The 19,784-nt window shown below is 33.7% G+C and overlaps 1 pseudogene; it reads right to left on the bottom strand.

Annotated features, from left to right (window-relative positions):
- Positions 1-6,782: 6,782 nt before the first annotated feature.
- Positions 6,783-19,784, bottom strand: part of LOC149209462 (chaperone protein ClpB1 pseudogene) — a 41,267-nt pseudogene continuing 28,265 nt past the window's right edge.

Here is a 19,784-nt window from a genome sequence, read left to right on the forward strand (position 1 = left end):
CATGCTAAGCTTTTCTTGAAAACACCAACTACTTCCAATGGCTATCCTACATTGTGGATTTACTTAGAAGTAGAGGTATTTATAAGATAACCTCAGGCCAAGAGTCTCAACCTCAAGATGAAGATAAGTAAACCAAATTGAAAAATAAGCAAGATCAGGTATGTGGGTTGATAGGGATGTCTATTTCTCCATACCTTAGATTCAATATCGTATAAATTGATACCACCGATGAAGCAATGAAACAACTCAATAAATTTTTTCGAATTAAAAATGAAATTAAAGCCCATCAACTCAAAAATGAGTTGCTTGCATTGGACCCCTATAATTTTTCTTCCATTTAGTATTTTTTGTCCAATTTCAAGACCCTTAGACTTCTCTTGGAAGGTTTTAAGGTTAAGAAAGAAGATGGTAGCCTTATCTATTCTGTTCTTACTAAGTTAGGATCATCCTACTTTGTGTTTGTTTCCACCTTCCATTCTACTAGAGGAGCCTTTATTTCTCAAGGACAAGAGTGCAAGTCCCCTGCTTCTGATGCCTTTTATGATTCTTTAATAAGAGAGCAATAAAAAATCTTACATCTTGGTTTTATTAATACTGGAAACTCTTCTAAGAAATCCTTAACTGCCCAGCAACAACCAAGTTCAAAGAATCATAAGAAGTGGCATCCTAAAAAGAATGGTCCTAAACCAAACAAGGGCCTTAAGCAATTTCAATCTCACAATGAAAAATCAACTCAACAAAATGATAAGGAAACTAAAAACAAAGGGAAGAATACTGATAGACATTGCAACTTTTGTAATCGTGATGGCCACTTAAAATCCAAATGCTTTAAGAAGATGGAAGACTTGGAAGCAGCAATGAAGAAGCATAACATCCATTTGGAGCACTCTTCAACTTCAACTTCATCTTCAGGAATAACACTTTCTGCATGTGGTTTTCAAGCATCTCTGTCTGGTTATGCACTAAATGTATCTTATTCTTATCATTCTCATGAGTGGCTCATTGATTTTGGAGTTTGTTATCACATGGACAAAAACAAAGCCATGTTTTCTTCTTTAAATGATTGTAACCCCAAAAATATATATGTATTCATCTAGACAATGGTCAATTTAATGATGTATTATGTGTTCCTACCTTATCCTGCAACCTTCTATCTGTATATCAGATAACTCACTCAGGTGAAGGTAAAACCGTTGAATTTTCACCTCATGATGTTGTGATTAAGGACTTAAGAGATCCTAGATAGATTTTAGCTATTGGAATGCTGATGATTCTACAAGGTTGTATAAGTTTAACAACTTTGGGTCATCATCTCTTCCCTAAGTAATTTTTTTTCATAAAGTGAGAAAAAATTGGCATGAGTTATTTGGTCACTTAAACTATTGCTCACTTCAAAATCTATGTAAAGAAAATATGGTGACAGGTCTTCCTATGGTATCTTCTAGAGATAGTGTTTGTTTTGGATGTGTACTCGAAAAAAATCATCGGGATATTTTTGAAAAATGTGCCTCTTGGCATGCCTCATCCCCTTTATAACTTATGCATAATGATTTATGTAGTCCACTTCTAGTTGTTTCATTCGCTAGCTACAAGTATTTATTAACTTTCATTGATGATTTCTCCATATGAACTTCAGTATACTTCTTAAAACTCAACAATCAAGTCTTTAACATGTTCTTGGCCTGTAAGGCCTTTGTTGAGAAACACTCTAGACATCAAATTCTTAAGCTAAGATCTGATAATAGCGGAGAATATGTTAACAACAAATTCATCAAATTTTTCACTGAGCATGGAATTCAATTGCAACATACTGTTTTATATACTCCACAACAAATAGGTGTAATTGAAAGGAAGAATCACACCTTAAAGGAAATGGCTAATTGTATGCTTCAATCTAAAGGACTTAGTCTTAATTTTTTGGTAGAAGATATTAACTGTGAAAATTACATAGTAAATCAGACTCTTACTAAGGTTTTAAAGAATATCACTCCAGAAGAAGCATGAAGCTCAATTAAACCAAATGTAAGTCACTTTCGTGTTTTTCGAAGTGAAGCATGGGCCCATATTCAAGATGAGAAACATAAAGCCTTAGAAGCTAAGAGTGAAAAATGTATTTTTTTTGGATATTCTAAAGATGTCAAAGAATATAGACTTCTTCAACATAAATCCAAAAATGTTATCATTAGAAGAGATGTAAAGTTTGTTGAAAATATATCAACCTACGAGCCTAGTTCGACAGGTGTGTGACCTCTCATTATCCATTCTACTTCTAAAAATATTCCTTCTTCAGATGTTGACAATGAGGATGACAATACTCCCCCACCTTCTTTGGATCATCCTTCAGCTCCTCAACTTCCAAAATGGGTCCACGGTACTCTGGATGCAGAAAGTACTCTTGCAAGTGATCCTACAGATCGTACACATTCTCAGTTCGATAGAGCCTCTTATTTACTAGGTCAATCTTCAGTGAATTATGATCCTGACAACTTTGCAGAAGCTTCAGGCCATACAGATTGGGACTCAACTATGAATGAAGAATATCATTCATTATTGGCAAATGATACATGGAACCTTGTTCCTCTTCTGAAGGGATGAAAAATTGTTAGATGCAAATGGGTTTATAGAACCAAGTTTGGACCAGTTGGAAAAGTTGATCAACATAAAGATCATCTTGTTGCTAAGGGTTTTTCACATGTTGAAGGCACTGACTATACTGAAACCTTCTCCCCTATTTCCAAAATTAATATTATCCACCTTGTTCCTTCCCTTGCTACCTCTTTCAAATGGGAATTCCATTGGATGGATGTTAAATCTTCCTTCTTGCATGGGGACTTGCATGAAGAAATATACATGGAACAACCTCCTAGATTTATAAAAACATACTCCAACCTTGTATTTCGGCTTAAGAAATCCCTTTCTAGTCTCAAGAAAGCCCCTCGGGCTTAGTATGCCAAAATGGATAGCTTTTAGATACGGGGTTTTCTTGGTGTCATTCTGACAACACTGTCTACACCAAGAAAGTGGGTAAGTCTCTTATCATTATTGTTCTATATGTTGATGATCTTATCCTTATTGGTAGTGATCCAAACATTAAAAAGAAGTTTGAAATGACAGACTTAGGACACTTGCATTATTTTCTTGGTCTTCACATCTTGCAATCCAAAGAATGTATTTCCCTTTCCGAGTCCAAGTATTTTTTTTATCTTCTACGCCACTTTCACATGGAATACTGTAAGCCAGCCCCTTCTCCCTTTCTGTCTGGGGCCAAACTTTCAGTCACTTGTACTTCCCCTGAAGTTGATGCTACCTTATATCGTCAGCTTGTTGGAAAAATTTTGTATTTGACTCATGCCCGTCCTGACCTTTCCTTTTTTGTTGGTCTTGTTGCTTAGTTTATGCAAAACCCACATGAAAGTGATTGGAAAGAATCTAAAAGAACACTTTGTTATGTTTGAGGTATAGTTTAATTTGGGATTCATTATAGTGCAGACGCATCTCCTTTACTGGTTGGTTTCACAGATTCTGGTTAGGTTGGTGACCCTGATGATCAGAAGTCTACTGCAGGTTATGTCTTCACTCTTAGTTCTGGACCTATTACATGGGATTGCAAGAAACAAACTGCCATTTGTCTTTCTTCAATAGAAGTAGAGTATCGTGGCACTGTTGAAGCTAGTAAGGAAGCCCTATGGATTTTTCAAATCGTGTCAGAGTTTGGTTTTTGGCAGAAGCATCCGACTACACTTTGGTGTGATAATCAAATTTCCATTCAACTAAGCAAATATCCAGTCCAACATTAGTGCAACAAACATATTGAACTACACATGCACTTCATCAGAAAGTTCATTCATGACCATGGTATTGAAGTGCAATATTGTTCAACCAATAATCAAGTTGTAGACATCTTTAAAAGGGCTCTCATAGAGGTGATATTTACTAAACTTCGATTTATGGTTGGAGTTTAGGAAGTCATCACTGAATGGGGGTAGACTCTAATGCATCCTTCCTTATCCTATTGTGTCATCTTTATACATCCTTCAATCCTATCCCAGGTTGTTATTATGGGGGGATGTTAGGATATTCTGACACATAGGAAATAATTATGTATAACTTGGTCTAGTGTATGGTTAGGTAAAGTGTGTTTCCTTAGTATGTACTTTTTGTAACTTACAACTTGGCGATCATGATATGTTCTAGACATGAAGTGATCTGATGGTTCATTCCCTCCTGGGTATTACTGATGCTTGATTCATGGATTAACACCCGATTGGTCCATGATCTGTATTTAAAGAGCATGGAGGGTCATTTGTTAGGTGACCGTTTGATGCAGGAGCATCCGGACACGTCAATGAAAGAAAATTAGAGGAAGAGGACAAGTGGACAACCACATGGACAGCCAAGGCAATCTTGAACAAGATTCGGTTAATGAACTAATTTTAGTTAAAAAATCAGTTAAAACTGAATGCATGTGTAATAAAAACTGTAGGATTCTTGAGTAAATCACGAAGGAAGAAGAAAAAAAAGAAAATCCTGTGTGAGAGAGAAGGCAAAATGTAGTCGCTGGAGAGTTTTGATTAAGGCTGCGATGCCTTAAAACTGTAATCTAAGTTTGTGCATAATACAAATGTGTGTTTGTGAATTTGTGTCTTCGTGTGTGTTTTTTGGTTTTCTTTACAGTTGAAAATGAAAATTTGAATGCCGCAAAATAGGCATGTCGGTGAGCAAGATTTTGATTTTATTTCTGATGAGGCGGACTGTGAATGTGTGTCGAGGATGTTGAGAGAGGCCGGTGGCTGGAAAGAGATCCACATAATGATCGCTTCCAGTACAGGGAAAGGTTTAACAACAGTTTAAGAGGTAGAGACAGACCGGGCAGGAATTTGATGGAACTGAAAGAAATCAATTACGGTCTAGTACTTTTAGTGCTGAGAAATGGAAGCATGATCTATTTGACCAAGCCAATAGGAGTCCAACACCAAAGACTGAAACACTGAACGCGAGGCTCTAAGAAAGGGTTCTGACCCAAAATCTTATAATTCATCAAAACCGGTAAATGTGCCCAATGCAGGATCCTATTTCCAGGGTGATGAAAGGAATGCAATATCGAGCAGTCGGAATGTAAGGCGGAGATACCTTGTTTTCTGATTTTGAGCATTCGGCCGAGGAAGAAGTTGCAGGCAGCCCTGAAAAGGAGGCGGCAGTGAAGCTCGACAGTCCCACTACCACGGCTGCGACGCCACCCCAGCCCCATCGGCATGGTGTTAGGACTGAGAAGGCGCCAACTCCAGTTGCTGAGAAAGGAACGACCTGCACAAGAGGAAGCGAACTTCTTCTGACGGAGAAAGTGACAGTGACCTGAAAGATCAATTGATTGCTGTTCTGGGAAGAAACAGCCAGGTGTTGAGCGCACATGAGGATGCACAGAATCTGATGATGATGATGAACAGATTACCGGTCACAGGTTACCGGTCTTGTTGAAATCCGGAAGCAGCTGCCTGGCGAGAGATGTCTCTCATCATGGTTAGATCAATGGAAAGTGCTGTGCAATAATGTTAAGGAGACCGTGAGAAGTCTCAGAATGGCTTTGTGGGCCCATAACCCACAGGTCCCAGGATCGAGCCTGTAAAAAAAACTGAAAATGAAGATCACCCAGTCGTCGTTTTCATCAAGTGGTATCAGAGCGGGGAAAGATTTCCTGCGGAGAGGAGTTTTTTTGCATGCGAAGAAAGAAGAGGTGCGAAGAAGAAAGAGGTACAGTTTGTTGAAGACGGTGAGAAGATTGCAGCAAACCTGGAGCAGGAGTGCTCAATGGGTTCGAGAGGAGAGAACCGCAGAGATGCCGAGAGGACTAAGCTCAGTGGAGAAGCTTGGTAGGGCATCTGATAGCAGGGAGGACTTGCTATGGCAGAGGTTTGGTTGCAGCTCACAAAAGGCAGTTCCACTGATGAAGTGAAACAGTGGGTAGAATTGTGAATTGCGAAGAAAACGCATATGACCAGGAGGTCATAATTTTTGTACCTCGGGAGCATATGACCAGGAGGTCATAATTTTTGTACCTCGGGAGTATGATGCAGGAGCATCCGGACACGTCAATGAAAGAAAATTAGAGGAAGAGGACAAGTGGACAACCACATGGACAGCCAAGGCAATCTTGAACAAGATTCGGTTAATGAACTAATTTTAGTTAAAAAATCAGTTAAAACTGAATGCATGTGTAATAAAAATTGTAGGATTCTTGAGTAAATCACGAAGGAAGAAGAAAAAAAAAGAAAATCCTGTGTGAGAGAGAAGGCAAAATGTAGTCGCTGGAGAGTTTTGATTAAGGCTGCGATGCCTTAAAACTGTAATCTAAGTTTGTGCATAATACAAATGTGTGTTTGTGAATTTGTGTCTTCGTGTGTGTTTTTTGGTTTTCTTTACAGTTGAAAATGAAAATTTGAATGCCGCAGAATAGGCATGTCGGTGAGCAAGATTTTGATTTTATTTCTGATGAGGCGGACTGTGAATGTGTGTCGAGGACGTTGAGAGAGGCCGGTGGCTGGAAAGAGATCCACATAATGATCGCTTCCAGTACAGGGAAAGGTTTAACAGCAGTTTAAGAGGTAGAGACAGACCGGGCAGGAATTTGATGGAACTGAAAGAAATCAATTACGGTCTAGTACTTTTAGTGCTGAGAAATGGAAGCATGATCTATTTGACCAAGCCAATAGGAGTCCAACACCAAAGACTGAAACACTGAACGCGAGGCTCTAAGAAAGGGTTCTGACCCAAAATCTTATAATTCATCAAAACCGGCAAATGTGCCCAATGCAGGATCCTATTTCCAGCGTGATGAAAGGAATGCAGTATCGAGCAGTCGGAATGTAAGGCGGAGATACCTTGTTTTCTGATTTTGAGCATTCGGCCGAGGAAGAAGTTGCAGGCAGCCCTGAAAAGGAGGCAGCAGTGAAGCTCGACAGTCCCACTACCACGGCTGCGACACCACCCCAGCCCCATCGGCATGGTGTTAGGACTGAGAAGGCGCCAACTCCAGTTGCTGAGAAAGGAACGACCTGCACAAGAGGAAGCGAACTTCTTCTGACGGAGAAAGTGACAGTGACCTGAAAGATCAATTGATTGCTGTTCTGGGAAGAAACAGCCAGGTGTTGAGCGCACACGAGGATGCACAGAATCTGATGATGATGATGAACAGATTACCGGTCACAGGTTACCGGTCTTGTTGAAATCCGGAAGCAGCTGCCTGGCGAGAGATGTCTCTCATCATGGTTAGATCAATGGAAAGTGCTGCGCAATAATGTTAAGGAGACCGTGAGAAGTCTCAGAATGGCTTTGTGGGCCCATAACCCACAGGTCCCAGGATCGAGCCTGTAAAAAAAACTGAAAATGAAGATCACCCAGTCTTCGTTTTCATCACCGTTTATGAGAGAAGCTTATGTCAATTTTCTTTCTTTTACATTAATAAATTGCCTGAAGTGACGGTGTTGGCTCAACTTGTGGATTGTTTCTCTCTTTGAGGGTTTTAACAACATCAATAAAACTGGTGTATTGGTATATAATCTATTTGTGAGCAGTGTCCTTTGGTGTTCTATCTAAGGAACTTACCCTGTAAATTCCTACATTATTGTGGTAGAATATCTTTCTTTGTTGTTGGTATTTTTTATTCTTTGTTTGGATAATTAGCAATATTTGGCATCTATATATATTAAATAGTTCTCATTTGTATGTTAATGAACTATAGTAATTCATATAGAATGACAAAACACCTTAGTGGGAATTGTAGTTTCTTTTGACATTGTTATTCAAAGTTTTGGAAATTGTAGTTTCTTATGACATTGTTATTTGAAACTATGAAAACTGTAATTTCTTGAAACATTAATACTTTAGGTTTAGAGTAAGATCAATAGGGCACTCTTCCCTTCCTCTTCTTCTATACTATCCCTTTCATATCAATCTCTTGTTTAAAGACTTTAATACTACATTTTTCAAGACTTTTCGTAAAGAAATGGTATATTAGTCCAACAACACATTAAATGTCATGAATTAATTTGGTCCTCATACTAGTCAATAGCGCGGACACTGGTATTAAAGAAAATTTGATAGTGGTAAACAAGATTGGTTGATCACACCAAGTTTGAATCGTTGCATGTGATCTAGAGTTTGAGACTTTTCTTATGATTTGATGAATTGTTAACATATTGAAGGTTGGAATGATGATTGTATCTTGATAGCCCTTTTTAAAACATAACAAGAATTTATTATATTGTATGAATTCGAACTCATATCATGCACAAAAACTTATTATCTACTCATAATGACATACCACAAGTTGTTCTACATTCGATGAATTACCATAATGGTTGGTTTCTCATATACATCATAGCTTGTTAAATACAAATTGAATTCTATGCAAAATATTCTAGTCCGTAATGACACATATTGGCATGAGTAGTAGGAAAATGTTTCAAATATAAAATTGAGTCATTCGATCCTTCTACAACTATATAATTTTGTTGTTAGGGTTTTTCTTGTACAATTAAGTTAGGTTATTGCATAGTTAAATTAGGCCATTGCATTTCAATATTATCTACTAGTGGAACCTATAATTTACTTTAGTCTCTTCCATTTCCTGAATAGAATATGTTATGATTGATTGTGTCTCTGCTTAGTAAATTTGTGTGTATAAGGTTCACTTGGGAGTGGTTTTGATTATGTTGGGAAAACACCTTATTCTCTTAGAGGAACCAATCAATAATAATTAACTTGTGCTAATGAATGATCAGTAACTTTGGTTGGGGAGAAGTTTTCCAAGCTTGAATAAGAGCTTTGGAGGCTGCTAGAAACCTCAATAGAGATGCCATTGCATAGGGACTATATCTCCAAGCGTAGTAGTGTTGAGCCTCATAATTTTGCTCACTGCTTACATATTATTTTACAATCACCTCTTGTTGCTCTTTTATTGAAACATTTTCTAGGTATGACACATCGGTACAAGATTTGAGTAGTCTTATAAGTAGTTGGATAGGATCCAAAGAAATTTAAGATATTTTCTCCCTTCTAGGTTTCAATTCACATTACATTATCCCTTTTAGTGAGAGCATGAACACAAGTAAGACCCAGTGAAATATTTCTCTTGGATTATAAGTGGGAAATCAACATAGGCTAAGAATATTCTAGAGTCATTTCATTTGTTTCTTTCATTTGTGAACAATTTTATTTTGGTTGATAATCGATTCATGAAGCCTGTAGCATATTTTGGATTAGGTTATTATGTTTTTATGTCTATATTTTGTTACTTGCATTGATTGTGCACACAGTTTATGACATTGTGAATTGGGCTGACACAAGGGAATTTTGATTCCCATTAATTATTCGCAACATTTTTGGCACCATTGTCGGGGACTTGTGAAAGTTAAATGGTGACAATTTTGTCCTCTTTGGTTTGTTTTTCTAACTAGTGTTTATATTGGCAAAGGGAATACCATAAGACATAAAGACACCTCTATTTTAGAGATATTGAAAGAGGTCCAAGCCTACTACATCTATTTTAGTGGGCCATCCCAATCCCTAACTAACATATGGTAAGAACAAGGGATAGGAAGGCTAGATTTCTTAAATTTGAAGTTCCAACAGATTTGTTTGGTAATACTCAAACTCCACCTACTAACCTAGTAGAGAAATATGCAGGAAACCATCAAAGAGAAAATAGTCATCTACTTAAGCTTATTTCAAAATTCGAAAGGCCTCATTTTGAATGTATTATTGAAAAGGTAAAAGGGAAAGTAGAAAACAATCAAGTTGATCCACCCTTGAGCTAGGACATTAGTCTTGTACATATTAAATGATTTCTTAAAACACCTAAGAATGTGGTACTCTCACAAATTGAGGATAACTTCAAATTTTCCCATAACACAATCATTGAGCCAAAATTTTCACCTAAATTACTTAATTTTAGAATATTTGGTGATATGGCATATGAAAAGCTTAGAGAGGATCAGGAGAAGAGATTGCTTCTTGGTATTCCTAGAGTCTTGACCAAACACGGAATACCTCCATGAAAATTATACCTCCATTAGTCCTTCCTAACTTTAGAGGTATGGCTATGGAAGATTTGGATGCCTCTCTTTTTGAATTTGACATTATCTGCGAAAGCTACAAATATATAAATAATTCCCAAAAGTTGAAATTGTTCCCCCCCATCATGAAATACTTTGCTCCTAAATGGTTTATGATGTTGGGAGAGTCTACCATTATGTATTGGGTTCAGATGAACTCTACCTTTATGAAAATGTACCAAAATTATTGTATGGATAGAGACTACTGTAATGACATCTTTAAAATCCAATAACTACAAGAAGAAATATTCGATTTTGTTGAAAGGTTTTCGTACAACCTTCAAAAAACTAAACTAGGTGCACTAAGTGATGAATATGTTAGGAACATCTTTTTGAAAGAATTATTAGATGAATATGTAGATGATAATAACCTCATGGGTTCTAGTGATATATCTCAAATGGAATTCCATAAAATATGTGATTTATGTACGAAATATTCTAAGAGAAGAGCTAAGTTTGGAAAGAAAGTACGAGAGGTCTTCTCAAGGGCAGTTGAATGTGCCTCGGGGGGGCATAACTAGTATTGAATTAGGAAATTTGCTTGAGGATTTTAAAATAGAGATCCTTGGGAATATTTTTTCACAATTGGATCTATCGAAACTTAATAGGAAACAAGAAGACCAAAACACAACATTAGCTATATTTTCTCATCAGTGTAAAATGAAGGATTCTCCTAAGTCTAGTCCACTAAATTATGTGCAGTTTGTGGTATATGTGAAGATGATCATCATTAGATGAAATTTTAGCATAAAAGTGGTCTCCTAAGGAAAAATAATAAAATAATAGTTAAAATAAGAAAATAAGAGTTATGAATTTTGGAGGGAAAAGAAGAAAACTACTTTTTTAATTGTATTTTTGGCTTATATCCTTATAGGTTTACTCAAATTTTAAATGTAGATACTCGTTGGATGCAAAATTAAATTTTTCATGCAACGAGTAACCATTATGCATACTTTTGAGAAGACCCACATTGATAAAATAATTGCAGATACATTAAAAAAGAAAATACATTAAACGTCCAAGATTTGTATCCACAATACTTGCTTTAAGAGGATAAGAAAGAGAGAAAAAATGGGCATATTTTTTCATTTAATCTACCACTAACATAATGCCACTCTTTCCTTTATATTTGGTTAAATTTGTAATAAAATCCATTACAACTTCTTCCCAATGTTGGCTGCTCTATCCATTGGTTGCAGGAACCTTGGGGTATTTATATTTTCTCCATTATTTTGTTGGCATAGGACAAATTTCACCACAAATTTTTGCACATCTATTTTAAGACCTTCCCAAAGAAAAATCTTTCTTGATATTATGGTATTTCTTCAAGAACCTTGAATTCCCTCTTATAGGATAAGTGTGTAATTCCAATAGGACCTTTTGTTTCAGTTGACAATTCTTACATAAGTGATCTTGATACCTCAACAAATCATTTTTCCATGTAAAATTTTTTACTCCATCAAGGTCCTATTGTATTTATTGAATGGAATTGAATATCTTCTCATCCTAATGCAATTCAATTCTTTCTTCTTCCACCCAGTAAGATTATGGAATGAAAATAGCACATAGTACACCATCTGTGTTTTCCTCTTTCCTTGACAGTGCATCCACCACAATATTTTGTTTTCTATTTTTGTAGATAGTTTCAAAGTTATAACCCAACATATTTGTGGCCCATTTTCATTTCTCTTCTTAAGATATTCTTTGCTCCAAAAAATACTTTAGGTTATCATGATCTATTTTTACTATGAAGGGTCTTCCTATTGAGTATGGACACCATTTCTTAATTGCATGTAGTATGGCAAAAAAATTGTTTTTCATAAAAGGGTTTGAGTATGTTCTTTCCTTTAAGTTCAGTACTTTCAAAGGCAAGGGGCCTTCCTTCTTGTCTGATTTTTTTTTACTATAATGACATGGGTTTCGACCATAGGGTGCCAACAAAGAGTTTACAATAGTCTAACATGTCACCAACATTTTCAATCCTCTGCAAGGGAATAATATCTCACCCGAGGCTTTCCGAGACTTAGAAGTGATATGTTTGGGTTTTAAAAAGTAAGAAGGTTCACTCCATTAATTGAAACACACATTAAAACCATTAAAATTCACAAATCTTTAGAATAACCCTCACGCAAAACTAAATCGATGCATAATAATGAACTTATTGGAGGACTTTAATAATTTTAAAAAGTGTTATATAACACAATAACATTCAATTATAAGCACACATATATAGATCCATGCAACAACCTCCTTTCATATTATATTCAAAGAAGTTTATTATGTCATAGATCCACAAAGAATATGTAGGATATTTTTAGGATTCCCTTCAAACTCTCGCTACAGACTCAAAATACATTAGAGTTTCAACATATTTTAGGAGTATAATTTAAGTTCTCATTTTGGTAGCATTACGACCCTTCTTTGATCTCTCTCTTCATAGCTTTCTCTATGGGGCTATATATGGTTTTGGCCTCTTGAATATTTTCCACACTTGCTTGATAAGGTCCAACCTAATCATCTTACTAAGATCTATCTGCTTGGTCCACATTTTCTTGATTTCTTCAAACTTAGCATCTGGATCCCTCTTTCGTTACCTTAACGAGTTCCATTGTAACTACTCACTTTCCTTACTTGTCGCTTTTTTCTTTTCTAATGTTTCTTTGTGGCCAAACTAACCCTCTTATTTTTCACTTGTGCTTCTTATTTCCGTAGCTATTTTCTATCAAAATATGTCTTCAAAAAACAAAGGACCCAACAAGTCCCAACCATAGTCCACCAAATCATTCTCGAGTCAATATTTTTCTTGTGCACATGGTGCTTCTTGTCGTTGCGCAGTTGATGCTAGTGTTATATGTTCTTGTATAGATGCTTCTCCTTTAGACAAAGGACCCAACTCCAGGATAGTCTCTAAAACCTAGCCACTAAAGTTGTTGTAGACATCTATTGTGTCTCTCCATGTGGTTATTAGAGTGGAGACTTTATCACTAAATTTCTTAGTGGTCTCTACATCTATCTTTTTAGGGCATGTAGTAAGCAAAGTATTCCATTGAACATTTGCATCAAAATAAAGTTTTCATAATTGCATGTATTTGGCATTAGTGTCACACTTAATTTCCCTGATAGTAGTTTTATATTTGTGGAAATCCTCTTTTGATCCATGAATCCATTTGTTTACATCTTCAGCTTGATCAAGGAGCTTTTGTTGTTGTGCCAGGTCTACATTAGTGAGACATTCCTCCATCAACGTTTTACTCTACTCTCGTAGCTATTAAAGTAGTTAGTTGTGTTTAGCAAGCAATCCTGACCAATCTTGTACTTCGCAAATAATTTCCTGTGAATCCCTTGTCTACTACTGGATTATGATTTGGAGTGCAAATCCTCACTCTATGATTTGATGAATTTGTTATTGAAATTTCTCTGTAGGATTGGAAGTTGTATTCCATAATCTAACCGATGGTTCCAAATACGTGCAAATCACGCAGCTTCATGAGAGTGGACTTGTGTAGTGGTTGGAAATCTGGCTTATTCTCTGCAATAAGTTCACCAGATAAAGCTGAGGTAGTATCCATCTAAACTTTAGGAGGTAGGGCTAGAAATAGAGCAGGGCCTGAGAAATCATTGTCAAACAAAGTTTATTTCTCATGTTTTCCCAATATCTCATCCATGGGCTCAATGCGGTTGTCAGAGAAATCAAAAGGGATGGTGGATTTATTGGAGTGAGGCATGGAAGAAGGTCAATGACTATAAACAAAGTGAATGGGTGGACACTTATGGGATTTTGAAACAAAGGAACTCGATGGAAAAGATAGGGTGAAAGACTTGAGAAATTATAAAGATACAAATGAACAATATTGCTTGAATGCCCTATACTTATATAAAAATTCACTTCTGTGAGAACATGAGACCATTGGACATGATATTAAAAATATAATACTAACAAAATCAAAGTTGGATTCAATACTTTATGATACCCACCACACAAATCCCCAATACATGACACAAACTGACCAAAAGGCATTTGAAATGACAACTAGATGGAAGGGAAAAGGTAACCAACAATTTGAAATGGAAACAAAGTTAACAGAATTGACAGTTACAGGGAAAAGACTTGACAGTTGAAAAGACTCATTATGATGATTCACTAAAACACCACCAATATGATCTACAAGAACTTTAAAAAAATAAGAGATTAATTAAAAGTTAGATAAATAGTTACAAAGAGCTAACATTAGAAGCATCAAACTTAAAGATCAAATTCTAATTAAATGATGTGATCTTTATAATTAACCTTTACTTACTCATAGCTATTCGTATAGGGTTCTTATCCATAAACCATGTAATTGTGGAAAATGCAAGAGCTAGGAATGAACTATTGATCCGTGTTCTTCCAATGCACCGGTAAATCATGGCCATGCCTTTCATATTTTTTTTAAGAGAATAAAGGTATTCCAGGCCACATCTAGTCTATCATACCGAACTTTAATTTGACAACAACGTGTATGATAGATAATTTCAAATTTCCTTTAGTCAGAAGTATTCCATGCTAACTTTAATTTGACAACAACGTGTATGATAATTTCCATAATTTTAATAAAACTCCAAATTTCCTTTAGTCATAAGTATTCCATACTTTAATCTGACAACAACGTGTATGATAATTTCCATAATTTTAAGATAATTCCAAATTTCCTTCGCATGATGAGAATCTATTTCAAAATTAATACACATTATATTTTTTAATAATAAAATTATTATGCTGAGAAGTGTTTTACAGCTAAGTATAAAGGAGATTATAAATATAATATAAGAAAATAAACATTTTTACATGTTGTTTTAATATATTGAATTTACATATTTACATGTTGATTCAATTAAATAATAATAAAATACTAAAAAAAATATATAACCATAAAAAATTTAAAATAATAAAATTCAATTTGTTATATTCTAATTTTATTTTTATTAATAAAATTATAAATATTTTTTTGATAAAATTATATATATATATATATATATATATATTAGTGAAAAGGTCATTTGGTCTCAAAGTTAGACTATATAACATTAAACACATAAAAAAATTAATTATGGATATTTATACTCACTTTACGCTAAATATTATTAACTTGTAAGTAGTCTTTGTTACAATACCATGGGCCAATACCACGTACCCAAAAATCATCTCTCATTTCACAATCAAAATGTTTTATTAATATTTTATTTTTATTAAATTTTATAGAAAAAATAATAATTAAATCTAAAAGCCAACATATTATAATTATTTTTGAGATATTTCTAAACTCTCTATCAAATTAAAAAGTATATAATATAAGTAGCTATAAATTAAGATTTATTTTACGATACAAATTAAAATATTCCATAAAAATACAATACTTACACTTAACAAAATTTTAAACTATGGATATTCACCTCCCCATTACCATGGATATTATTAACTTGTAAATAAGCTTTGTTACAATACCATGGCTCATCATGTCTCATCAATACCACAGGCCCAAGAGACACCTCTTATTTCATGATCAAAATATTTTACAATTTTCTTTTAAATTTATTTCTATTATATTTTTGTGCTGAGAGACATTATGGAAGAGATATTGTAATATCATGTTATGTTTTCTAAAAAATTTCAGTCCGTGAAATTACATTAAAATACAAATAAAATTATTCATTATAATTATTAATTATAACAATCTGACTCCACGAAATTACATAAAAATAAAAATTAAATTAAAAATAAGATAGAATAATATCATCTAATAATTATAATTACTAATTATTAATAACTAAACTAGTCTAGATCTATTTTAACTCTAAATTTATAGAAAGATTAGATTCCTAGAAACACAAATTTCTTTTAAAATTTTACACTAAAAAAAAATGCATATCAAGAAATTTGATCCCTCTACTTAATATATTTAAACTTACTTTAAATTTAATATATTTAAACTTAAAATAAATTTAAACCAATCACTTAAAATTTTCAAAATAAAAAACCAACAAAAATTAATTGTCAAAATAAAAACCAACAAAAAGTAAATTCATTTCATGTACCGCTAAACGTGGTAAATTTTGATAATAAAGCAAGAAATTGTTATGAACAAAGCAATTTCTTTAGATTGATTCTAAAACGGCGTCTACTTTAAGTTAAAGAAAGATTTGGTATCGAGCTTTCCGGTAAGGCATGAGAAAATTCCACACAAGAAGATACACTTATGCATTTGCAATCAAATTTGGCACATTTAATGGTGTGTATACTTCTAGAAAAGACATGCCTTCAAAGAAAATTGCTTCAGCCTCCACATTCTGCACATTAGATTCTAACATCCTCTTCTAATCAGAAGAATAGAACAGGGTATACTGTCAAGTTTCCTTGGCAGTGGAGACAGTGATATCGCAAACAAACGCCAATGGCTACAAAACAGTATAATGAAAATGAATGGTATTCATAGAGTAACCTGAGTGTAAAATGAATTTTAAACCCTTTAACAAAAGAAAATTTAAATTATCTATTTTTCCGTAGAAAATAAATGAAAGGAAATGTTCCGTAGAAAATAAATGAAATGATGTTAGAAGTAAAGAAAAACATAATGTATTAAAGGTGCTAACTTCAACTTCAATATAAATTATTAATGTTAATCTCTTTTGGATTTTTGAATTTATAAAATTTTAGAATTAAACACATGCTTTTAATTCTTAATTTTGCTCAAATTTATTATTTATTTATTAATTTTCAGATTAAGACATAATAAAGAAATATGAAAATAAATATCACATATCATAAAACATTTAAAATTTGAATTGAATAAGTAACAGAATAGAAGGTTATACTATCCTTATTTAATTATTATTCGACATAATTAATGAGCTTTTTTTCCAAACACCAATGCAATAGGTAGTGTTAACTCATTAGAATGTGTATTTGTTATATATATTTTGATTGATAAAAATAATTTTTTATAAAATTTTATATTAAATATTTATAATAGTATAAATAAATTATTATGTGAATGGTATAGATTTAATTTTTATTGGATATTTTAAATATTTATAGTAGTATACATAAATTTAATGTTAAAATTTATTTTCAATGTAGTTATGTTTTTTTTGTCTTTTAATTAAATTGATAAGCCACAATATTAACCCAAAATATTGTAACAAAGCCTAAAAGAGGAATACATCTTCATGATTAAAAATAGTGTTTCCTGTTTTTCTAAATATATATTGAAGAAATTATATGTAAATAGTAACTACTATATTAAAGTTATATATTACTTGGATAGTTAAAAGAAATATGCATCGAGAGAAGAAAAAGAAAAACGATGTAACCACACTAAAAAAATCCTAAGAAATGAAAAACACTTTAATCACATTAGGAAAAAACTTAACAAAATTCTGAAATGACATTGCCTATTGCATTCTGGTTGTTTTTGTTGCAATAAAAGTCTGGTGTTGAGTTTGAGGTTGCTGCTAGGCCTTGTAAAGTTATTGCAATGTCATAATCAATCCACTTTGTTCTATCTATGTTCCATAATTGCTATAGAACTCACCACCTAGGTTTTTTTAGTTGCTGGTCATTACCATGGCAATATTAAATTATTTTAATTATTTATTTTAGAAAATGAAAAAATATAACCATCTAACTATCCATAATCATTAACTTTAAGTGGTACTTTGTATTCCCTTTGGAATTCACTTCACACAGAAATTGACTTGTATTGATGTCATATCAAAGTTAGTTGAGGGATTGTCGTAAACAAAACAGAAAATCTCTGCTTCGTAATCATGGCTCTAACACGTTCATATTGGGTAAAGTGAAAGAAGGGGAGTCATATTGTTATGGCAATGAAATTACCTTATTTATCCCTAGATGTCAAGCTCGGAAGTAACAACAAGATATTAAAAAAATTAATTTTGAAAAGGTACATTTATCTCCTTGAGAGATTCAAATTCACGAGGTGGAAATAAATCAGCGGCCATAGAATTTTTTGGCATGCAAACCGTTGTTTGCATTGTCACATTATAACTCTTTTACTGTACTCTCAGTTGTGTTTCTTGAAGCATTGTCAAATCCATTATTATAAAAGAAAAGAGCACACTACCTAAAAAAATTAACTGTTCAATCCAACAAATTGTTTAATCTCCTAGAATCGTTTTTGAAATATAACTTAAAATGTCCAAATAAAGTTTGAGGAAAAAGTTATTCAGAAGCAAAGGAAATCTCCTGCATTTTAATTGGCTTTATTATCAACAGTTTCAAATCAGAGTCAAGTAAATATCAACCACCGAAAGAGAAATAACCAAAACGTCGAGTGGCCTTTTAAGCACCTAATTCGCTGGATCATGTTTAAGATTTTCATCAGAGCAAGGCACCACGCATTTGTTGTTAAATAGTTTGGCTGGGGAACAACATGTAGAAATGATAAAGTTAAACATATTTTTGTAGGCAATAGCATTACATTAACATTTCTCTACTTCAAAGCGATGATTGCGTCCTTCAAGAATAAGCCAACTCGTCTTTGAATCCCGAACATTTATTATTGCACAAATAGAGAAGAAAGACAACCAAACAAATTAACGTGCTCTCTCTCTATATGTAGAAGCCTTGAGACAGTGATGATGTAATTCATATTTATGAGGGTTAATAGAAATTTTGTGGTGAAATTTATGAGTTCCCATGTGTGTTCGTTTATTTTTAATTTTTGTGTGTATGCTTCTAAGTTATTGTTGTGATTCATCTGGAGTGAAGCCAAAAGAGTTTATCCATTATATGGGATAACTCGCTTGCTCATAAATTAATGTTTTGGAAACTTTTAAATGAATGTTTATAAGTTTCAAGTGAGAGATAACATGGGTGTCTCTTTCAAAACTTTAATTTTTTTAAGTGATTTTGAGCAATTTCCCCTTCTTTGGTAATGGCCGCTATGGCTACAATGTAGGAGCTCTCGAAGTTGAATTTGATGAATATTTATGGGAATAAATTTTAGAAGTTGGTCTTTACTAACTTGGCAAGAAAAATAGTGATATATAGTCATAGTAGTACCAAATTGTGTGGTGGTTATTATCTATGTTTTGAAAACCATTTTCTTTACTTGATTTTATTTAATAGCAAAACACATTAAATTGTATTCCTATCATAGATTATATGAAACCATAAAAAATACTTCTTTTTTTAAGAAGACTTTTATTTTGGATTGGAAATTGAGTTGGGTAGAGATGTTTGAATTAAACATGGAATCCATTAGTGGTAAGGAAGACTTTAGGCAATATTTGGGGTGTGTATCTAAGGTCCAACACCTATGGCTTACTAAACTGAAAATTAGGTCCTAAATTCACACCAACATTCTTAGGCCTACTAGTGAACTGAGTCAAGTACATATGTTTGGAGGTAACTATGAAATAATTTGAAGTTATTTTATGAGAGCATATCTGGTTGCAGAGGATGTGGCTCGACCAGCGGGAGAGGATGCCCCCGACACAACTTTTATGAGAGCATATCTGGTTGCTAATGGTATGCTCTATCTATGGGGTTAATTCTATGTTGGTATTGTTCTCTAACAAAGCATTCTTACAACCCTTGTAATGCCATAAAGACCCTAAAGTGGTGGAAACCATTACATTGGTGACCATATTCCTCAACATGACCAAAATTTAAGA

Source organism: Pinus tabuliformis, chromosome 1_2, assembly GCF_031772625.1.
Source record: "Pinus tabuliformis cultivar Carrire ecotype Pingquan chromosome 1_2, CPIR1, whole genome shotgun sequence".
NCBI classification, from domain to species: domain Eukaryota; kingdom Viridiplantae; phylum Streptophyta; class Pinopsida; order Pinales; family Pinaceae; genus Pinus; species Pinus tabuliformis.